Source organism: Rutidosis leptorrhynchoides, chromosome 7 (genome assembly GCF_046630445.1).
Source record: "Rutidosis leptorrhynchoides isolate AG116_Rl617_1_P2 chromosome 7, CSIRO_AGI_Rlap_v1, whole genome shotgun sequence".
Taxonomy (NCBI): Eukaryota; Viridiplantae; Streptophyta; class Magnoliopsida; order Asterales; family Asteraceae; genus Rutidosis; species Rutidosis leptorrhynchoides.
The window spans coordinates 24,926,829-24,952,685 of record NC_092339.1 but is presented as its reverse complement, the minus strand read 5'-3'; the positions used below and the strand labels follow the sequence as shown (position 1 = coordinate 24,952,685).

Sequence of the window (25,857 nt, the reverse complement as noted above, 5' to 3'; positions counted from 1 at the left end):
CCCTCAACCAGCAGTTTTGATGCTAATGAGATGGCTGCCATCTCCACCCTGGCTGTCTATCGAATAGTAGCCAGGATCACACCAGATCTACAATGCACCATCCGCACTACTCTTGTTGATAGAATGACTGAAGCCATACGCAGAGCTGGGGAGGTTACAACTTCATCTATTGAAGTCCAGCTCAGACAAGTATATGCTTTTGCAGATCTTGCGGTGGAAGCCATTGTCAAACAACATGAGGAGGAGGAGGATCTCAAAAGGCGAATCATCTCTCACAATGAGTATGCTGATCGTATTGCCCGTCTTCAAGCTGATTTGGATGATGCTAATCTTTGACGACCCAGAAATTTCCGACCAAATTTAAACTTAATCTTAATATGAATTCGACATGATAAGCAAAGCCTATTAAACCGAGTCTCAAAATGTTAGAACTAATTTTCAAGAATGCATTTGACCTTGACTATTCCCGACGATTCACGAATAAATGTTGGTAAATATATTTGAATATATATATATATATATATATATATATATATATATATATATATATATATATATATATATATATATATATATATATATATATATAGGTAAGTGTATATATTAATTTGAATTAAATATGAAGAGTAATATAAAAAATAATTAAGAAAATATTAAAATAAATATATATATAAATATATATATATATTCGGTACACAATTAATATTAGGCATGTTGTAATATATACAAAATATATAGATGTTAAATATACAAATGTGTTATTATATAATATGAGTACTATTTAATTAATAATATGTAACATTAATAAATCAAAAATGACTACAAGTTAAAATATAGCTATTTCTTCATTATGACATAACTAATAGTAAAATTCAATTAGTATTATGATTATTATTTTTAAATCACCATTTTTATCATGAATAATACAAATAGTATTATCATTAGGAATAAAAGTATTACTACCAGTTTTATGGTTAATATCATTATTATTATTTATTAATATTATAGATACTATAAAAATATGTATTATTAATATTATTACTTTAATGATTTTAATATAATTATTATTATTATTGGTATTTTTATTAATATTATTATTATTATTATTACTAAGTACTTTTATTATTATTAATAATATTAAAGATATTATTATTATTAATTATTATTATTAATCATTATTATTAATTATATACAAATGCAGAATATAATCTAATCAGGAATCCTCTTTCAACTTTATATATATTTTTGTGTACGATCGATCCATTTCTTCACTTTTTGATTTTGTTTCTATCTTATAACCATATATGTAGTACGATTCTATTAAGACTTCATCATCTGCTTTTATTCTTGTTTTTGTTTCTTCTCCTTGTCTGATTTAATGGCTGCCGACAGTGTTGCAAAAAACCCGATTACTCGCCGATTAATCACCGATTAATCATTTTTAAGAGCAATCCATTTCGATTATCAAAAATCCGTTTAATTAAATGGTCAACGTCATTTGATGGGTCAAAATCGAATTTGTTAATCAAAGTTGGTCAAAGTTAAAAATGGTTAACATTTTAACATGAATTTATACTAGAACTTTATAGTTTTTGAGCAAAATAGATAATTTTAGACAATTACGTTAGAGTTTATTTTTATATTTATCTTTTTTTTCTATATTTATACATATAATTTTTAAAATTTAGTATTTAAATGTATACAGTACAATCCGATTAATCCCCGATTAATCTTCGAATTACCGATTAATCTTTTTAAAGTCCTGACCGATTAATCCCCGAATAGCGAATTTTGCAACCTTGGCTGCCGATACCTCTTTCTTTTTAAAAACCAACGATTTTCTCATTATTGTGGATGGAACCATTCAATTCTTCATGTCCAATATAATTTATAACTGTCTGTAATTGCTAAAGGATGTTAAAGAATTTTTTTTATACAGCTCGCATTCTCTGTTTAAAACATTCGAAATCAAAAAATTCAAATACGAATGAAATTTTAAAATCTAAAAGTGTAGTTTTGTTAAGAATATAACAAGTGATCTTTCTACAAAAATTAGTGTTTCAATTCATCAATTTGAGCTTCAATTTTCGAGTCAAACATAATTCCTAAAAAGTCAAACATTCTGTTCTTGATAAAAATTCGAGTTCGTTTTTACTTTTTAAGTTCAATTGACGATCCAGAAAGATTCTAGGATTGATTTAGAATGTATTTTATTCAGGAAGTTTAGTCTAAAACATCTTTAATCGAAAAATCACGAATTAAGTTTATTTATTTTTTTTTTTGCAAAATAACAGGCCTGTTCTTATTTTTTTTGCTTGATTTGTTTTATATAGATACAAATTAGTATCAATGGTTATGTATAATCCTAATAATTTAATTAACTTGAATGAATGAATTGAAATGGGTACAATTTTCTGGCCGACTAACTATAGAAGAAGAATATGAAGTGGGAATAATAAATAACACGGGTTATAATTATTACTTGGGGGATAAAATCAGAAAAGACAGAATTAGAGGGGTGGCGTGAGGGTTGAGTTGATTAACGAGAGGTCTCGGGTTCGATCCCTGCTTGGTGCAATTTTTTTAAAATGAGCTTCAAAGGTAGTTTTACATATTAAAATTCATTATTATTATTATTATTTATTATTATTATTACTATACTAATTATTCTTGTTATTGTTATTAGTATTATTACTATTAAGATCATCATTAATATAATTATCAATATAGTTATTATTAGTAACATAACTATTATTATATCTATAAATATAAGCATTATGATAAAATTATGATTATAAATACAAGTATGAAGATTACTATTATATATCACTAAAAGTTGTATTTTATTATTATTATGATTATGAATACTATTAGTATTATCATTATGTATTATTATTATTATCATTGTTATTAATATTAACTAGATTAATGTAAGTATTATTATTCAAAATAATTATAACTATGAAAATGAAAGTTCTAACGACGTTGTTAAGATTATAAGTATATAATAACAAATTATTCTTAGAAATACTCATATATAACAATTTAGGTATTTATAATATAAGACTAAGCAGATATACATATATATATTAATATAACGGTAAAATAATAGTTATTTTGAATGTATATACAAATTAAAAATATATATTATTAACATAAAAATGGTGTAACCAATAAATTTGTATATATATCCATTCAATTATGATTACATGTATTAATAAATATACAAATGATATAGATTCGTGAATTTGAGGCCAACCCTACATTATTCAATATAGTCATATGTATTTTTACTACAAAATACATTAGGTGAGTTTCATTTGCTCCCTTTTTAATTGCTTTTGCAATATATATATTTTTGGGCTGAGAATACATGCGCTGCTTTTATAAATGCTTTACGAAATAGAGACAAGTGATTAAAAATGATATTCTGCGGATTGATGTGCTAGGTAATTTAGTTACATGTTATAAGAGCATGTAAGCGCGAATCCTAAAGATAGATCTATTGGGCTTAACACCCCCATCCTGTAGGCTGCACTAGACATAAGAGCTAGTGGGCGGATGTTTAGTACTTCGAGGATTATTTATACACTTGCGAGTGTACGTATCCATATTTGCGAAGATGATTTATTATATTATTGTTAAGGTTGGTTACTGAGGCCTCAACATAAGCAGAACGGTTTTATACACTTGCGAGTGTACATATATTTATAAACAGAAATCTTGTGGTCTATTAATATATTGAAATGATTGTTATGATAAACCTATGAACTCACCAACCTTTTGGTTGACACTTGAAAGCATGTTTATTCTTAGGTATGAAAGAAACTTTCCGCTTTGCATTTGTTCATATTAAAGATATTACTTGGAGTCATTCATAGCATATTTAGATCAGTACCTCGCAATGGGGCCAGATGTTGAAGACTTCGTCCAGGTGGATTAGGATGGTCATCACAGTTGGTATCAGAGCGTTGGTCCTAGCGAACCAGGTCTTGCATTAGTGTGTCTACCTGATAGTTGTTAGGATGCATTAGCGAGTCTGGACTTCGACCTTAGCTGCATATTATAAGTATTGATTATCATTCCTTGTGGAAAATTATCTGCTTATCATTCCTAAGTCTAGACACGCCTTATTGCCTTTATTGCATAGATAGTGTATAGACAAATTCATATCTAAGCGTATCTATTACGGTAAACTTTGCCTGATATCTCCCGTAAATTTCTCCGTAATTTAAGGGATCCTGGTACTATATATATCTATGCATATTATGCATTGAGAATACCATCCAACTATCATTTACTGTCACTAAGCTTTTCATACCAAAAATCTTTTCTGTGATCGCGTACGATGGCCTCTACGAATCAACCAAGTTCCTCTGACTCAGAAGACAGCGTGACGGGTGTGTACCAACCGATCAACTACCGTAATTTCTTTAGAAAGCGGGGATGGGTTCGCGAAATACTTACCCTATGGAGAAATGAAGAAGGTACTCCATATCACGAGCCGAACTTACCACCTAACGTCGGAGTGCTCGATCCGCTTACCGGCGAACCTATTCGCAATACCGTTTTCACTCTTTTCGCACGGATTTTCCACCTCGAAGGTCGTCTCGATGTCGTTAAAGATAGTATTCATCCTCTACTCCTGAATTCTAATCAGATAGGATTATTAGAAGAAGTTAAAAGACTTCGAAATAAATATCAAGAATTGACAAACCTTACGGAAGAATGGGTAGAACTAATTCATAGACTCGAGCATAAAGTAGAAACCCTGGAGGTGACGGTGTTCGATTTGGAAGCTAGGCTCGCATCTACTACGCAGGTACCACAAGCAGTACCAACACCAACAGCAACACCACCCGCACCAGCATCATTTCCATCACCACAAGCTCCGTAAGCACCACAGACACCGAAGAGTACCGAGAATGATGAATTATGAAATATTAATTCATTACTTTATGTTCACGATTAAAGGATATATGTATATATTTATGTATATCTCGAGACCGTAATAAAAATTCTTTTCATATTAACTATGACGTGTGAATTTTTAACGGGTAGGTAATACCCGAGAAAGATAAAAGAAGCTTTAAAGGGCTTCTATCATAATTAATTCACATATGTTATCATTCACATCTTTCATCAATGATTTAACAATCGATATCTATAAATCCATGATTACATCTGAAGAAAATATATATATATATATATATATATATATATATATATATATATATATATATATATATATATATATATATATATATATATATATATATATATATATATATATATATATATATATGTTTTCATAAAGATTGTAATTAAAAATTCTTTTGTACAAACTGTTAATCGTGAAAATATTTTAACGGGTAGGTAATACCCGAGGAATATTTAGATTTTACATTAATAAGTTACACTGTACATTCTTTCAAATCTGATTCAACAGTCATTTACTATCCTATTTACAACCACCGATATACATATCCGTTCACCGCAAAATAACCATTTTCATTCGATTTCATATTTGGATTTTGATCTACCAGAATTCAACAAGTGGCATAATGAAGAAAACATTTGACAAAATAAAATTTGTTAGAAACAAACAATTTAATTATGAGAAGAATTTTGATAAGAATCCACGCTAACTGTTCCTAGCTAACTGATTAATTCCATATTACATTTTATTTATCGCAATTTGTTTATCGCAATTTAATTATCGCAATTTTATTTATCGTCATTTAATTTCTGTTATTTACTTTACGCACTTTATTTATCGTCATTTAATTTCTGTTATTTATTTTACGCACTTTAAATATCGAGACACGTATACAAGGTTTTGACATATCATATCGACGCATCTATATATATTATTTGGAATAACCATAGACACTCTATATGCAGTAATGCGAGAGTTAGCTATACAGGGTTGAGGTTGATTCTACAATAATATATATAGTTTGAGTTGTGATCGAGTCTGAGACATGTACACGGGTCACGATACGTATTAATTAATTCGAATATTATATATGAATTATTGAATTGTTAACTGTGGACTATCGACTGTGGACTAATAATGTTGGATAATTAAAATGAATTAAAATATTGATTATAACATATGAAACTAAACAATTCTTCAAGATTGCCACTTAATTTCATCTTAAACCTCAATTGTATCTTAACGATTACAATCTGCGTTCAAACCTATCATGATTATTGAAAACACCTCGATTGAGAGAATGAACCAACCGCATTTCATCTACGAAAGGAAAGATTTATGCATATAGTTATGCACCTGAAAAACTCTCGGAAACTGAGTAAACGTTTAACACATAGCTGTGCTAATTCCTTTAGTGTTATTATTACCCAAAATAACTTTGCAGTTCTTTTTCAAAATAACCAATTTTATCACAGCTCCAGCAAGACAGCTTCGACTTTTCACTCAAAACGACCTTATTATAACTTTGATATATATGCGTGCTCTTTTATTGTACCTGGGAACCTTTTATATTCTACCATATTATCATCAGCATTTAATCATCTAAAAACACAATTCTCTTGAAACCACCTCGGATTTATAACCATTGATTCAGATATGGTAGCATTAAATGCAGAGAAAACAGCAAAATCATAGATGGTCTAAAAAGCCAAAAGTTTGATAATAAGAATGGAATGTTGGGAACGCTCGATAGAAAATTTAGTACTGAAAAATAGATTGAGCTAACCGTGAAGGAGAACAAGGACAAAGACAAGGACCAAACCCTATATTCAAAGAATCTAGATAATTCTGAATCCGCCGAAATCTTTAGAGAATATCTTGTTCTGAAGTCATGTTAAAATCTTGGGGAAAATTTTTCTTCATAAACCTTCGAACTTAGAAATCCCAAAATATCATCATAAATATCTTCGATATTTCTGAGGATATTTTCATAAATATTCTTGTCCGAAATTATCTACCTCTTCGTGTTTTCTGTATTCCATTATACTGGAAACTTCTGTAAAATCTAAGTATAAATTATGAATGAATTGTGGAGAAATGTAGGGAATTGAAGCATGAGTTAGTATAATATAATGGCGCTTGGCCAACATGATTATATTACAGTAAGTCATGCCGAGTTTCTAATAGAACATGATGATTCACAGACCATAACGTCATCATGTGTCATGTTACATAACTCTTTCATTCTGCTTAACTTCTAAACATATCAAGAAAATATATTCTTGATAGTTCTACTCTCAGTGATTCTGGTAATTTGACAAATCAAATCGTGCTATTACGTTCTTTCTTGCTTAGAACATTAAGTTCATTCGAAACTCCATACTTATGAATTCTGGACCGTTACTTGCTTCACTAGAGGTCGAGAAGAGAATAAAAAGGCAAAGAGCTCTGAAACATAAGGGAAGATATAAAACTCGACAACAACACAGAAATTACAAACCGTGTACATCAATGCGTATAGCCGTATAAAGACACGGGAGAATTAAAAACACTATAACCCCAAGGGCAAAGTAGAAGAAAGCAGATTCCTCCGGTGGTAGATGAAAAAGGAGGAAAACAGAAGTGATTGACAGAAGAAGGACAAGGATTAGAACCGGATTAAGCATTTTTACAATCTTTTGGATATATGAATTGAGAAAGAAAGTATAGGAATGGTGAGAATAATGAAAAGGAAGAGTTTAATTTATAGAGGAAATATCAGACAGAGTAATCGAGGCAGATCACCGTATTTAATTATAGAGATCTTAATTTCTTTACTCGCCGAAGAATCAAATCTTTTAGATTTCGAAGATTTTCTTTATATCCCTTGAATTCCGAAATTCAACCAAGATAATGTCAAAAGTTAAGATACACCTTATTTTCTAAATTCAACCAGGACTAGTCAAAAGTTATGATGAAACCGTCTTTATCATTTCACTATTTAGTGATGGCTTCACTCGTACTCTACGAATAATCGAATTGTCTTATTCAAATTACCTTATGGTAATAAAACTCTATTTATCAACTCATATATGCCATCAAAACATTTTTATTGTTAGCCATGACGACCTCACTCAAATTTCAGGACGAAATTTCTTTAACGGGTAGGTACTGTGATGACCCGGAAATTTTCGACCAAATTTAAACTTAATCTTAATATGAATTCAACATGATAAGCGAGTCTCAAAATGTTAGAACTAATTTTCAAGAATGCATTTGACCTTGACTATTCCCGAAGATTCACGAATAAATGTTGGTAAATATATGTGAATATATATATATATATATATATATATATATATATATATATATATATATATATATATATATATATATATATAAGTGTATATATTAATTTGAATTAAATATGAAGAGTAATATACAAAATAATTAAGAAAATATTAAAATAAATATATATAAATATATATTCGGTACACAATTAATATTAGGCATGTTGTAATATATACAAAATATATAGATGTTAAGTATACAAATGTGTTATATAATATGAGTACTATTTAATTAATAATATGTAATATTAATAAATCAAAAATGACTACAAGTTAAAATATAGCTATTTCTTCATTATGACATAATTAATAGTAAAATTCAATTAGTATTATGATTATTATTTTTAAATCACCATTTTTATCATGAATAATACAAATATTATTATCATTAGGAATAAAAGTATTACTACCAGTTTTATGGTTAATATCATTATTATTATTTATTAATATTATAGATACTATAAAAATAAGTATTATTAATATTATTACTTTTATGATTTTAATATAATTATTATTATTATTGGTATTTTTATTAATATTATTATTATTATTATTACTAAGTACTTTTATTATTCTTAATAATATTAAAGATATTATTATTATTATTATTAATCATTATTATTAATTATATACAAATGCAGAATATAATCTAATCAGGAATCCTCTTTCAACTTTATATATATTTTTGTGTACGATCGATCACTTTCTTCACTTTTTGATTTTGTTTCTGTCTTATAACCATATCTGTAGTACGATTCTATTAAGACTTCATCATCTGCTTTTATTCTTGTTTTTGTTTCTTCTCCTTGTCTGATTTAATGGCTGCCGATACCTCTTTCTTTTTAAAAACCAACGATTTTCTCATTATTGTGGATGGAACCATTCAATTCTTCATGTCCAATATAATTTATAACTGTCTGTAATTGCTAAAGGATGTTAAAGAATTTTTTTTTATACAGCTCGCATTCTCTGTTTAAAACATTCAAAATCAAAAATTCAAATACGAATGAAATTTTAAAATCTAAAAAGTGCAGTTTTGTTAGGAATATAACAAGTGATCTTTCTGCAAAAATTAGTGTTTCAATTCATCAATTTGAGCTTCAATTTTCGAGTCAAACATAATTCCTAAAAAGTCAAACATTCTGTTCTTGATAAAAATTCGAGTTCGTTTTTACTTTTTAAGTTCAATTGACGATCCAGAAAGATTCTAGGATTGATTTAGAATGTATTTTATTCAGGAAGTTTAGTCTAAAACATCTTTAATCGAAAAATCACGAATTAAGTTTATTTATTTTTTTATTTTTTTTGCTTGATTCATTTTATATATATACAAATTAGTATCAATGGTTATGTATAATTCTAATAATTTAATTAACTTGAATGAATGAATTGAAATGGGTACGGTTTTCTGGCTGACTAACTATAGAAGAAGAAGATGAAGTGGGAATAATAAATAACACGGGTTATAATTATTACTTGGGGGATAAAATCAAAAAAGACAGAATTAGAGGGGTGGCGTGAGGGTTGAGTTGATTAACGAGAGGTCTCGGGTTCGATCCCTGCTTGGTGCAATTTTTTTAAAATGAGCTTCAAAGGTAGTTTTACATATTAAAATTCATTATTATTATTATTATTATTTATTATTATTATTACTATACTAATTATTCTTATTATTGTTATTAGTATTATTACTATTAAGATCATCATTAATATAATTATCAATATAGTTATTATTAGTAACATAACTATTATTATATCTATAAATATAAGCATTATGATAAAATTATGATTATAAATACAAGTATGAAGATTACTATTATATATCACTAAAAGTTGTATTTTATTATTATTATGATTATGAATACTATTAGTATTATCATTATGTATTATTATTATTATTATCATTGTTATTAATATTAACTAGATTAATGTAAGTATTATTATTCAAAATAATTATAACTATGAAAATGAAATTTCTAACGACGTTGTTAAAATTATAAGTATATAATAACAAATTATTCTTAGAAATACTCATATATAACAATTTAGGTATTTATAATATAACACTAAGCAGATATACATATATATATATATATATATATATATATATATATATATATATATATATATATATATATATATTGATATAACCGTAAAATAATTGTTATTTTGAATGTATATACAAATTAAAAATATATATTATTAACATAAAAATGGTGTAACCAATAAATTTGTATATATATCCATTCAATTATGATTACATGTATTAATAAATATACAAATGATATAGGTTCGTGAATCTGAGGTCAACCCTACATTATTCAATATAGTCATATGTATTTTTACTACAAAATACATTAGGTGAGTTTCATTTGCTCCCTTTTTAATTGCTTTTGCAATATATATTTTTGGGCTGAGAATACATGCGTTGCTTTTATAAATGCTTTACGAAATAGAGACAAGTGATTAAAAATGATATTCTGCGGATTGATGTGCTAGGTAATTTAGTTACATGTTATAAGAGCATGTAAGCGCAAATTCTAAAGATAGATCTATCGGGCTTAACACCCCCATCCTGTAGGCTGCACTAGACATAAGAGCTAGTGGGCGGATGTTTAGTACTTCGAGGATTATTTATACACTTGTGAGTGTACATATCCATCTTTGCGAAGATGACTTATTATATTATTGTTAAGGTTGGTTACTGAGGCCTCAACATAAGCAGAACGGTTTTATACACTTGCGAGTGTACATATATTTATAAACGGAAATCTTGTGGTCTATTAATATATTGAAATGATTGTTATGATAAACCTATGAACTCACCAACCTTTTGGTTGACACTTGAAAGCATGTTTATTCTCAGGTATGAAAGAAACTTTACGCTGTGCATTTGCTCATATTAAAGATATTACTTGGAGTCATTCATGGCATATTTAGGTCAGTACCTCGCAATGGGACCAGATGTTGAAGACTTCGTCCAGGTGGATTAGGACGGGTCATCACATAATCGCAGAATTCTTTTTCTTAATGAAGAAAATAGGGTATTGGAAGAGAGATTGGATTCGCAGGAACAGCAAATGGCTACTATGATTACTTCCTCAGCTTATATACAAATGATGGAGGTAATGCAATGAATGGCTGCTCTTCAAGCTGATGTTAGGGCTGATGTCCAACAAATGGCCATGGGTGTTGCTAGGAATGAAGTTCGATCTTCAAACCTCTGCCTCAGACAATATGGTGTAGATCCTGGTGCCCATCTATCTCCTGCTGATGCTGACTGGAACAGATTTCCTTATTCTGTTCCTGAGTCTGATAGTGACCTTGATGCACAAGTCTGCCCAGCTCCTGCTTCTGCCCCTGCTGATTACAAAAAGCAGGAGAAGAAGTCTAAAAAGCAATCTAAAAAGAGAAAACAATCTGAGGGGGAGCACGAGCATGAAAAGGCTCCAAAACAGCAAAGGAGGGATGGTGATGGTGGTGATGGTACTGGTCAAGGTTCTGGCACTACGCCCAACAACGCTCATACTGAAGCAGGTGTCTAGGCAGCTCGTGAATCTTAACCCAGTGCTTCTGCCACATCTATGGATGATATTGGTTCTGGCAGTAAGCCCAGTGATGTTTCTGAATTGGCTGTTGCTGAATCTTTTGTTGTCTCTCAAACTATTGAACGTAAAATGAAAAGAACTGGAGAGGCATCAAAAGAGATAGCAGGAACTAGATGCTGCTTTCAACGCTAAATTTGAGGCGTATGCTGCTCTGAAACAACATAAAATTGAGCATGTACGATCCCACAATCCTGAAAAGCGTGAAATTCATGATGAACTACTCAGCATTGAAGAACACAAAAGGACTGCTTTGAAAAGAAATGCTAAGTTCATGATCAAATATGATAGAAAGAAAGAAAAGTTGTATGCTGAGCGAGCAGACAGAATTAAGAAGATGACACCTGAACAGATGAGAGATTACTTAGCTTCTACTGAGTCAGGAGGAGTGAGAGCTAATGTATTCATGAAATGGCTAGATGCAATGTTAGAAACCAGCCATTCCTCTCGATCAACATCTTCTGCTTAGCCAGCTACACAACAACAGCCAGCATAAACTATAAACCTTAATGACGATGATACTCAGGGGGAGCACTTAGCAATTGTTCCTATCTGCCTCCACAAGAACCAGTATCAACACAAGAACCATCAGCTGAACCCATGCCAATCGACAAACAAAGGGTGAAATCTGCTCCTAGGGACAACCAGCCCCTAAGGAAAGGACCCCTATTTGAGGCAGCTGATGAAGATACTGTGGAAGTTATGCCAGCTGATACTAATTAGTCAGCTGGTACTGAAGACACAGCAAGGAGTGCTGTGATAGAAGACCCAGCCAGTAGTGTGCTGCTGGGTGGAACAAGTCTTGAAGACCCAGCCAAGGAGGCTGAGCTGGGTGTTAAACAAGATGCTGATACTGTTGATCCTGCTAATTTCATAGTCTGGGGCAGAGGAGATCATCTATTTGTTCGATCACCTATCTCTGCCCGGACTCTTGCCTATTTTAATAGGATACAGGATGAACGTATTGATCAGTTTTCAGTAAGTTCTTCTGGCATTGCAGAATCAATCATGTATCCTCCATCTTCCTCAAAATGTCATGATAAACACACAACTTGGGAAGATGATTCAGTTGCACGAGGTGAGCCAGATCTAAGAAGGATGAATCCAGATGAAAGAGAGGCTTACAGGCTGGAGATCACTGTACCTGAATTGCTTGAGCAAAGATAAACAGCTATTTCTGAAAGGATACGCCAAGTTAGATTGCTGCATCATCCACTTGATCAGCCATTCTATATCACTACCTTGACTTATGGCATTGAAATTGGTGTGTATCTAAATAACAGCGGTCAAAGGCTACATACTAATGAAGAGAAAGCTCAATTTCATGAGGCTCGGCAACTGGGTATGGATCTAAGGCAATATCTCGATGCTCTTAGAACTGTTGAGGGCAGGAAAATGATTGAAAAAGCAAAATCCCTGAACAGTACTGCCGATGATTATCTCTTGGGTCTAGAAGTTGAAAGGCGATGAAGGGAGGATGCTGATGCTGAACTTGCTGAGAGGTTGAGGCTTCAGGAAGAAGAAGCTAAGCTGGCTGCTGATAGAAAGCAAGAGGTTGAGTCCCTCAAGCTAGCCAAAGCTATTTTTAAGGAACAAGATAAAGCTCTTGATGAACTGGAAGCTGCTGAGAAAGCACCTGCTACTGCTCCTATAGAAATTAAATGAACAATAGAGCTATCTGATCACTATTATAGGCTCAAGTATGGTGATGTACTGACCAGGAGATCAAATCCCATCAAGATCATCAAAGTGCACAGAGGCACAAAAAGAGCTTTCAGTATCAGCAAGGAAGATAACATTCAAGAAAGGGTAGACTACACTGAATTGAGAACCTTCGGATTCAGTGAATGGATGGAGATATTGGAGTACTTCATTGGTAAGGCTAAAAGTGGTATTAAAGATACATTGAAGCCTGAACTCTAAGAGCTCTTCAACAAAGCAACAAAATTTGGGAATGCACCAGTAGTAAACGTAGAAGAAGTACTTTCTCAAAAGCCTAAAGGAAAGAAATCTACTGGTGAAGGCCCACACAGAAGAGATCCCATCATTCTACCTCCTCATGTTCCAGTTTATGACCCTGCTGAGCTGCCTTACTTGTTTCCTGAAGCCTGGGCAGCCCTCAAAGTGAAAGAAGAAGAGCTATATGAAGATGAAAAAGATAAAGACAAAGATAAAGACAAATAGCCTTCTGGTGCTCAATTTGTATCTTTTGATTATTTCATATTTCATTATGATGTTTTGTAATTATTGTATATACTCTGTTGTAATGAAAATGAAATGAGTTTATCTTCAAATTCATATCAAGTTATAAGATATAGATAACTCAGCAAAAGATCCCAAAACAAACTTAAAAGGGACAAATTTACTGCCTATTTTTTATTAGGTATCTTAGTGCTGGCTTTAGTGTTTTCTCTTAATGTCATAGGTTTTGTCGTCATCAAATAGGGGGAGATTGTTGAGTCCCCAAAATAATTAAAGATTTAATTATTGCAAAACTGTAATTTATTTGCACTAAAATGTTATGTGCAGCCAACACAAGTTTGTTTATGTATAGATAGCAAATATTGTGTTGTCGAGTGTTTAGTTTGCTGCTCAGTCTACCAGCACAAGGTAGACAGTGTCCTTCAATTAGCACAGGATGTGTACTCAGCAATTCAAGAATATCAAGTGTCTCAGCAATGAAGAACTAGCACAGCTGGAATGCAGCTTACTACACAAGACAGCTATGCTCCATTACAAGCATAGTATTTTTCTGAGTGGTCTACATCAATTGTACTATTCAACAGAAGTCAAAGAAAAAGTTGAACAGGAAAGGACACGCGTCGACGGCTGACAAGTGACCTTACAAGACCACATGGGAATGCAGAAGTTTAACGCATGTGCAGACATGTGCTATACTTTGTCAATGCCTAGGGAACACAATATTCTATTTGTTTAAACAAATAGTGGTGCCAAACCGAATTGGGGTGTTCCTGCAAATAGCTACCAAAGAGGAAAGAGGAGAGCACGCTCTCTGATGCAGTTGTCCCCACAAGTACAGACATCCTATGTACCAGTGGATAATGGAACAATTACATGGATAAATGGACTACTATAAATTGTTGTATCCACTATTGTAACAACTAGTGGTGTGGGTTTTGTTATTTAGAGTCCAAAACGTGTATAGCTTTAAGTTTATCCTCATAGCTATAATCTAGGTAAATCTGTATCAACCAACTATCATTCCACCAAGGATAGTTGTAATTCTTTGTGATTTAATCAATAAAGAATAACAGTTGAAAAGTTACCTTTGACTCTACTTAATTTACATGCTTGAATATTTAACTGTGATTAATTGGTAAGTTAATTCAAAGAAATTGTATTCACCCCCTCTACAATAATCCTATTGTTAATCAAGGGACCAACAGTATGCCCTCAAATGGATCATTCGTTATATTCAGCATACTACCGATCTTGGTCTACAGCTCTATGTCTCTTCTTCGACTACATTGGTCGCTTACTCCGACGCTGACTGGGCTGGTTGCCCCATTAGCAGACGCTTTACTTCTAGATATTGTGTCTTCTCGGCAACAACCTCCTGTCATGGTCGTCCAAGCGGCAACTCAAACCCTCCCATTCCATTGCAGAGGCAGAATACCGTAGAGTTGCCAATGCCGTTGCCGAGACTTGCTGGGTTCGTAATCTTTTACGAGAGCTTCACTGTCCCCTCACTTCAGCAACTATGGTTTATTGTGATAATGTCAGCTATGTCTATCTCTCTACTAATCTTCTTCAACATCAGTGGACCAAACACATTGAGATTGATATTCACTTTGTTTGCGATCTTGTTGCTCATGGACAGGTACGGGTCTTACACGTTCCATCCAGATGTCAGTTTGCCGACATCTTCACCAAGGGTCCACCATTTGCATTATTTGACGAGTTCAGATCCAGTTTGAGCTTCCAGGGTACTCCTGCTTCAATTGCGGGGGGATGTTAGCCTATTTTATTTAGTCCGTGTATTGAATTTGTTAGGCTCAGCCCATTTGTGCCTATTAAGGTTTTTGCCTATTTACAGGCACATATTATGTACGATAATCATTCAGAATAATACAATATTCACTTTAACATAATCAAGTATGAACAATTTTACCGTATTGGATTAAGTGGATTAATCTGAATAGCGGTTTCTTCTTTAATGGTTCAAAAAAATAAAAGTAAAAAGGATCAAATTTGAAATAGAAACGGGTTTTGAAAACTCTGGATTCGGTTAAACCGAATTCATAACCGGATTCAATATTTTTGATATATTTAATTTGTATATTTATGTTTTAATATCATTATAGTTTTTGATCTAATCATCCAAATATGTTCTCACTCATATGACGATTTAGTAGCGCACATTATAATATGTTACTCAAATTGTTATGTTCTTTTTCTTAATATCAGAAGCAGTAAACGTCACAATTAAGTTGCACATATAATTAAATAACTAAGACATCAGTAACGTCACAATTAAATTACCATGAATCTGAATTTATTGTGTTGAATATTTAAAAATTTAGTTATAATGCTATTGTAAAATATAAAGATTTTCTTTGGAGTTTAAAAATCACATACATTTATATTTTCATAATATGTGAAATTAAATTTACCTAATAAGTAACATTTAATAATGATTATATTTATGTATTGTGTATCATATAATCATAGATACATTGTAACTTTGTATGTTGAATGGTGTTTTTAATAAATTTTAATTTTGTTTGAAATAAGGTTTTAACCGAAACCGAACCGAAAATCGAATTGAAAAGTCAAAACCAAACCGAAACCAAGCTGAATTCAAATTCGGTTTTTGGTTCGGTTTTTGGTTTTCATTTCAGAGTTTAAAAACCGAACAAACCAAACCAATTGAACCGAATAAATCGAAAACCGAACCCGTGAACACCCCTAACTAGAAGACACATTGAAATGTGCGAGACTTGAATTATAAAATAACAAAAGGAGCTTAAACCACCTCACTCAACGCTTTAGTCAAATACGATCCTGCCACCGGCATGTCAACGATCACCCGTATAAATTTTTTGTCCATCTCTTATATTATTTACTAGCAATCAAAAAATTCCGACACACCACCCCGTAGATTATTCATCAAGGCTTCCACTAGGAACGAATTCATTACCTTGAAATCTACACCTTTCAATTTTTTGCTTCCATTCTGTTGAGTCCCCTGCTGATGTAAGGATTTAATTATGACAAAACAGTATTGTAAACACCAGTTGCAATGTGCAGGCCAGCATAAGTTTATTCATTTGTAAAACATCATTGTATGCTGTGTTTAAGTGTTAAGTGTACTGCACTCACTATCACCACAAGATAGTCCAAAGATTCAAGGTTACTTTAGACCAGCATAGGATGTATGCAGAACCAACACGAGCATTCAAAGAAGAACCACCAGAGGCTGGAGTAGCACACAACACTTAAACAAATCATGCTCCATTACAAGCACGATGGCTTCCTATGTTGTCTACATAAATTAGCACTATACAACTGACATCGAAGACAAAGTTAAACAGAGAATCACACGAGTCGGCAGTTGACAAGTGACCTTACAAGACAACAAAAAGATGTTGAAGCTTAACCCATGTGCAGTTCATGGTTAATGCTTTGTCAACGACTAGGGAACCCAAAATTCTATTTGTTTAATCTCACACCCCCTAAATGGGACCGGGGTTAATCTGTGACTAACCAATACCGAAACACAAGTGTAAAGCGAGAACGACTCTAAATGAGACGTTTTTATTAAAAATTTAAAGTATTAAAGTAGCGGAATTAAATTGTCATTACAAATGAAAAATCCAAAATGTAAATGGTAAATGTTCTAAATGCAATAAGTCATAAATGCGGACTCCATAGCAGCAAGTCCAAGTAGCAAGTAATCTTTTAGCAATCATCACCTAAGATAAAACATGCTTAAAGTGTCAACCAAAAATGGTTGGTGAATTCACATGTATATATATAGTTACCAAGTTTTTAGACCACAAGATTTAGTTAAAATAGTTGAAAGTAGTGCTAAAGTGTATGATATCGAAACTGAACAAAGTTACCCTATGACACCTGATATGACCGAAACGAACGGTTCTATTTCGTGCGATGTCGTCAGGTCGCAACACGTCAGATTCAGTCACCGAGAGGGGGGTACTTGTTTTAAATTTATATTTAGCGGGGCCTAAATCATACTACTCCTTATTATGAGTAAGGGAAGTATGACCTAGAGTCGTATTTTTGAGATATCAATAGAATCGAACCTATATCTAAAACTTAAGATAATTCTAAGGTGCAGGAGTAATGGTAGATTGCCAAATTTTTGGGTTTTCTAGATAAAGTAAAGTAAAGTAAATACGATAAAATTTGTAATTCAGATAAGGCTAAAACAAGTGCATGCTATGATTTCATCAGTTACTTTGCCGGTATTATGGACGATGGCTCATGGATAGGCAGTGACCTTATATTTACTACACTAGTCCTAAACGCCCCTGTCATAAGACATGTCACTGGGTAATGCGATAGGCTTGAAGATTCTGAATAGACAGCAACTTCCCTTACCCTCAACGCCCGTGCAGTCTGACTACAGGCCTACACATTCAAATGGCTCATCCAATTGAGCGACTCGTTTGGGTGACGTATTAACATTTCGAAATGGTCTAAACTTTCTTAAGTATAATAGAAAACATGGTTTTCCATATCCGAGAGATGTGATGTGCCTTGATGCTTTCGTTAATGATTGGTTTAAAAGATAGTTAGGCCCTTAAAAGAGTTCAACCATAAAGAACACCATGGCCAAGTCAAGCTGACTTTCATGAATACGTTCGGTTATCCTAACGGTCCAATCCTTTATGTGTTCGAACAAACAGTTCCTTAATTAACCAAGAATCCCTCAAGCGGGGTGCAATGCTTGAGACTGCGTTATGGTGAAGTGTACTAGTCAACACTAACCGTGTTCCATGGCCTTACTTAGCAGAGGTACAGCTTACAACAACCGTTGTGCTTCAGCGTGCACGTACGAAGTTTATATGCTTGGTGACTACACTAGCATGTTCTAGGACCGACAATGTACTAGGGGTCTAGTTAGATATTTCACTACGAAAGAGTCCTCAGTCAGAATCCAAGGCTCGGTGGACTTACTACAACCGGTGTGCCTCAGTCAAACTCACGTTGTATCCGATAGACTTCTCTTACCAAGGGGTGACACAGATAGTTTACTCTGAATCGGGGTTCGCAACTTCTCAATAACAGAGCCAATAACTACATTCTATTAGTTGAAAAAGCGATTGAGTTCAAAGCATAATCAGAAAGTATTTTGACAACATACACAAACTATATTATTTTTATTTACAAACATTTCAGGTTTTTAAAAAAATACTTTTTAGAAATGGCTTTCTTTTGTTAAAAATTTAAAATTTGGCTTAAAAACTTGGAATCTTTGTAATGGGTTATTTTAATACAACATAAAAAGGATTATACCAACATCCCACACTTAAACGAACGTTGTACTCAATGTTCCTAGTGTATCCCATACTTAGAAGTTTTAGTTGAAGATTTGGGATTATTCGTTTAGTGTTTATTTGGGCGGAATCTCACACTTAGTGATAAGCTTAGGATGTGGCATAATTTAAAATTTGAGCTAGTAGCGGGAAGAAAAGGGTACCCCCAGCAGAAGTGGTTGCTTTTGGAGAGCTGGTTGGCGTGGAAGTTATGTGCTTTATTCATCGGCTCTCTTGTCATCCTTTATTCTTCTACTCTACTTTATTACACGGGTTGCCTCCTGAAAAGTGCTTTTGTTTGAGATCGTTGGCTTGACCGTAGTGATGCCTTAAAAAACAAACATTCCTTTTTGATGGTTGTGATCTTGGTCTTCTCGAGGGAATGTGAGTCTTGGTGGGTAAATCCTGAGAAAGTGTCGGACCAATAGTGGAAGAAGATCCGGTACTTCTCTTGAAGATCTTCTGAAAGAAAGATAATGCGCGGTTTCGGCTCGTGACAAATCTTGAAGTCTGATAAGAATATGATCCACTGCTCTGCTGGTTGACCCATGAATGTCAATCATAGAAGCAGTGCTGGTGGTGATTATCTCTCTGATAGGATGCTCGTTTCGGTGATCTTCAAATAGTGTAAGAAATTGTATTTTAGTATCTCAAAATCTTCTGATCGGTGGTCTCCACAGTAGGAATCCGTAGCTTTGCACAGAGTAGTCAAAAGGCGAAGCTGAAAAGAAGTGAAGAGCAGCCCTGATCCAAGCATTAATGTCACCGTTTTTTAGTATATCTTCCGACATCCGGCCTTGAATGTGAAACTAGGATCCGTGGATTCTTAGAAGATACGTGCTATCTGCTTCTTAACATAGGTGGCAATGTTGACTCGGTCTGGTTCAAGATGAGAAAATGGGTTGTTGCATCTTGCTTCCTCTGTGACTGCATCTTGTAACTCTTTGATAATTAGATCAGTGTGATAATCAATTGTTACGTAAATTACTAGCCTCTCTGGTGTGCTTTCGAAATTATCCCTTTCCAAGAGAGCGAAAAAGCTGTGAATATCCTCGATCATTTGCAAATCAAAGTGATAAGTCGGGCATCTGGTGGAATGATCCATATGCTTCCGGATGAGAGTTAGTAGTGCTCGATGGTTTGCTGAGAACAGAAGTGCAGATCCGGCTAAGGCGTTGTAAACCTTAGAGTAAATGATCTTCTAATCTCGACAAAATCTCGTCTCTAGAATAGTATGAACTATTGAATCGTGCTCTCGTTGCCTATCTTCGCGGTAGATATGATCGTGAAGGGTATTGATAAAGTCTTGAATGCGTTCTTCTAGGATTTCAGCATTATTGTCTTCTCACTGGAGATAAAGGTCATATTCATCCTTGATAGCCGTGATTCTTTCGGCTTAGCATAGTGTATAATCTATTGTTGATTTATGGATGGCTTCGAGAATCTCTTCAAATTCATCGGTGTCATTGATGAAGGTTATCATGTCGGCGTGAGTGGATATGATTGGAATTCGATCTGAAGAAGAGTCCGACTTCTCCTGATCTGGTTCGGATAGAGAATATGAGTTATCCAGAATGTCTTCATGTGGCTATTCCTTGTTATCATCTGTAAAATAATCGTCTGAAGATTCGTCCGATGAACGGGTTTCTTCAGTATTCTGGTTCTTCACTTTGACACTTTCGGGATCAATTTCTATGTCCTTAACTTCAACCTTATCAGTCTTCTTTTTGAAGCGAATGATTAAACTGTGATCTTTAGTCTCAAGCCTCATTAATTCTTCGTGATGCTCTGGGCTTGGAGATGGTATTATCGCAGTTTCTTTTACGTCTTCCATTTCCTCTTCCTCCTCAGATTCCTCCTCTTCCTCTTTTTCTTCGTTGGAATCCTCTTCTTCCATTTCTGGGTCGTCAACAGACTGTGACTCGACACCCATCTCAATGTCTTCGGTTGGTGGTGGGGACTCATCATCGGAAGTGATCCGTCTGGTGGAAATTGCAAACATCTCTGCCTGTCCAGAAAGATCAGTAGGTCGGTCAATTTTGAAAGTAACGCTCTCCCCATGTGATCGTAAGATCAGGGTTTAATTGTACACATCAATGACTGTCCTAGCCATATTCATGAAAGGTCTTCCTAACACTATTGGTGTGTGTAGGTCTTCCTGAATGTCCATCACTACAAAATCCGTAGGATACAAGAATTTTTCGACTTTCACCAAGATGTTCTCAACTATGCCCTTAGGATATCGAATTGTGTGATCGGCTAGTTGGATTGTCATTTTAGTTGGTGACAAGTCTCCTAACTCTAATCTCTTGTAGAGAGAGTAGGGAATTAGGTTGATACTTACTCCTAAATCTTCTAACGCATAAATGGTTCTAGATTGGTAGATTGAACACGGGATAATGAATCGGCCCGTATCTCCTAGCTTCTGCGGTAGAGAGTTTCTGAGTACTGCTGAGCAGTCTTCACTTAGTGGAATTTTATTAGAATCTGGTATCTTATCCTTTGTAGAAAGAAGCCTTCGGATATATCTCTTTTGATTAGGTACTTTGGACATGGTGTCCAGGAATCTTCCATCAAATTTGAAGGAATTAAGCCTTGATGGTTCTTCCTGTAACCTTCTAGGGTAGGGTACACGAACTGGAGTTGCTGTGGACAACTGCTGAGTATACGTCGATTTGTTCTTGATTCTAGCTTACCTTCTCCGTGGTTCTTCTCCCGGGATTACTGAGTCCATTTGCTTAGCTTCCTCGATGTGGGAATTTTGGATAGTATCACTAGGTACCTTCCCTGGGGTCGGGTTTCAAGGCGTTGTGATAACTGTCCGAGCTGCGTTTCTAGAATTTTGAGCAGAGCCAGCTGATTTCTCATTAGTATCTCTGTCTGGTCTTGTCTAGATGCAGTTCTCTGATTTAACTGTTGTTGTCCTTGAATGAACTGTGTCAATTGATCATCAGTTCCGAGAGTAGGGTTGGCTACTTTTGTAATTTGGGTGGTTAGGGAATTTTCCTTAGCTGGTGGACCAGTGAATGGAAGTGGTTAATCATAGGTCAATTGAGATTGTTGGGGTAGATAAGGTGGGTAACGATAGCGAAAAGGTTGGTTGTTTCTTTGGAATTGGTTAACCCTAGGTTGTTGATTGAATTCGGGATTTGATTGGCGAGCTGGGTATTGAACGTAACAGAATGAATCGTCAGGGTTTTCGTACTTAACTTGATATTCTTCAGTGGGTTGCGGGTTGCTACAATTAACACAGGCCTGGACCTGGTTAACTTACTACGACTGCGTCTTCAATTCTCTCAAGAGACTCCATCTTGTCTGTAAGATATTTGATGGCCTCTGTTTGATTATTAAGTGCAGAGAGTGGTGCAGATGATGAAGTTGTTTCACCACTGTTCCAGTCATGATGATGCATTGTCATGTTCTCGAGCAACTCCAATGCTTCATCTGCGGTTTGATTCATCAGATTTCCTTGAGCAGCGGCATCGATCGTGGTCCTATGATTTACCGTAAGACCATTGTAGAAGGTACATACTTGGGCTGACCATTCTAACTGGTGATTAGGGCATTTCTTCAGCAGGGTTTTGAATCGCTCCCATGCAGTGTAAAGAGATTCATCATAACTTTGTTTGAAGTTAATGATGTCATTCTTAAGCTTGGTTTGTTTAGAAGGAGGGAAATATTTGGTTAGGAATTTAGTGGCCATCTCCGTCCAAGACGTGATGGAATCTTTTTCCAGTCCTTCGAACCATGTCTATGCATGATGAGTGAGATAATAGGGGAACAAGTATAGCCGGACTATATCTTGTCCTATTCCTGGCTGCTTGTAGGAATTTGAAAGAGATATGAATTTATCAAGGTGAGAATTATGATCGTCATTCGGTAATCCATGGAATTGACAGCCATTTTGGATGAGCTATATGATGTGATGTTTTAACTAGAACGAGTGTCCTTGAATCTCTGGAAATCTGATCGGTCCTCCTCGACCTTCAATCGAGGGTTTGGTATTTTCTGCTAAAGTAACGCGTAACGCCATTTATTTTCTGATTCTTGCTTCCTTGCGTTCTTTAGAGATTATGGCGTCCGGATCAGGTACGAATAACAACGGCCCTGGTCTAGATCGGGTTTGGGTCATACACTGGGTATGCCTCTTTTTGCTGTTTTTAAATTTTAAGCAGATAAACTAGGTTCCTAAGGCAATCTAAGGTAAATCTAAAGCAATCTAAAGTAATCTAAGGTAATCTTAATCTAAAGTAGTCTAAGGTATTCTAATTATCCTAATTATAGATATGTTTTTGGTTCTTGCTACTGATTCCCTAGTATTTCGATAACAGAGCTTCGCATGAACTATTCAACAAACCAAGTGGTCTGGCCGACTACGGAGAGGCATGATCCTTTTGGTTCCAATATAATTGGAGACTGTTCGAAAAATCCAACAACCAAGTCCGTGTATAATTGTCTTTCTTAGACACCACTTAAATGCTTATGAATGAGTTTGATAGAGAGCAGTATTATCTGATACCAGTTCCACGGCAGCGGCGCCAAAAACTAGTTTCCCTCTTGATATGACCGAAACGGACGATTTTATTTCGTGCGATGTCGTCAGGTCGCAACGCGTCAGAGTCAGTCACCGAGAGGGGGGGTACTTGTTTTAAATTTATATTTAACGGGGCCTAAATCGTACTACTCCTTATTATGAGTAAGGGAAGTATGACCTAGAGTCGTATTTTGAGATATCAGTAGAATCGAACCTATATCTAAAACTTAAGATAATTCTAAGGTGCAGGAGTAGTGGTTGATTGCCTAATTTTTGGGTTTTCTAGATAAAGTAAAGTAAAGTAAATACGATAAAATTTGTAATTCAGATAAGGCTAAAACAAGTGCATGCTATGATTTCATCAGTTACTTTGCCGGTATTATGAAATTTTGGCTCATGGATAGGCAGTGACCTTATATTTACTACACTATTCCTAAACGCCCCTGTCATAAGACATGTTACTGGGTAATGCGATAGGCTTGAAGATTCTGAATAGACAGCAACGTCCCTTACCCCCGACACCCGTGCAGTCTGACTACAGGCCTACACGTTCAGACGGCTCATCCAATTGAGCGACTTGTTTGGGTGACGTATTAACATTCCGAAATGGTCTAAACTTTTTCAAGTATAATAGAATACATGGTTTTCCATATTCAAGAGATGTGATGTGCCTTGATGCTTTCGTTAATGATTGGTTTAAAAGATAGTTAGGCCCTTAAAAGAGTTCAACCATAAAGAACACCATGGCCAAGTCAAGCTGACTTCCATGAATACGTTCGGTTATCCTAACGGTCTAATCCTTTATGTGTTCAAACAAACAGTTCCTTAATTAACCAAGAATCCCTCAAGAGGGGTGCAATGCTTGAGACCGCGTTATGGTGAAGTGTACTAGTCAACACTAACCGTGTTCCATGGCCTTACTTAGCAGGGGTACAATTACAACAACCGTTGTGCTTCAGCGTGCATGTACGAAGTTTATATGCTTGGTGACTACACTAGCATGGTCTAGGACCAACAATGTACTAGGGGTTTAGTTAGATGTTTCACTACGAAAGAGTCCTCAGTCGGAATCCAAGGCTCGGTGGACTTACTACAACTGGTGTGCCTCAGTCAAACTCATGTTGTATCCGATAGACTTCTCTTACCAAGGGGTGACACAAATAGTGTACTCTGAATCGGGGTTCGCGACTTCCCAATAACAGAGCCAATAACTATGTTCTATTAGTTTGAAAAGCGATTGAGTTCAAAGCATAATCGGAAAGCATTTTGACAACATACACAAACTATAATATAATCTCTGCATTATAACTGATTATGTCATAACATACACTAAAGATAACTACTCGCTAATCATGGTAACAATATCACAAAGCATAGTAATGAAAGACTTTATATAAAGACAAGGGGTAGAAGTACCAGTAGATTAAACGAGTTCTGAATACAAAAGTGATAACTTCAAGACTCCAGACCGCTCCTACTACAATCTTCGGCGTTCTTCTCCGGGTACTAGGTTTCCCGCACGGAGTCGAAGACCTTGAAAGTATGACTAATATTGTACAAGAGAGAGAAAGAAGTGAACTGAAGTGTGCGTTGGAATGAATGACAAATGCCCTTTAAATAGGCCTAAATTTTCCCTGCAAACGGCTGGCAGGCCATTTGGCAGGCCGTTTGCAGGGGCCGTTTGGCAGACCAGCCCGTTTGCAGGGGCCGTTTGCCCTGGCCGTTTGGCAGGCTGCTTGTGAGCCAGGCAAGCCGTTTGGCTTGCCTGGTCAGCTGATTTTCCTGGATCGTAACTTGATTTCTTGTCTTTCACCTTTTTCGCTCTAGAATCTTCGTTTTAGCTCTGATTCTCTTGATTCTTTTTGAACCGTCTTCGTAATTACTTGTTCTTCAATTCTAACCGACGAAGTGGGTATTTTGTCGATAA

At 34.5% G+C, this 25,857-nt stretch overlaps 1 non-coding gene across 1 annotated transcript; it reads left to right on the top strand.

Moving 5' to 3' along the window:
- The first annotated feature begins 22,944 nt into the window (after positions 1-22,944).
- On the top strand, positions 22,945-23,050 carry LOC139860987 (small nucleolar RNA R71). Its single transcript, XR_011763610.1, has one exon. It is a non-coding gene; the product is annotated as a small nucleolar RNA R71 (small nucleolar RNA).
- The last annotated feature ends 2,807 nt before the right edge of the window (positions 23,051-25,857 follow it).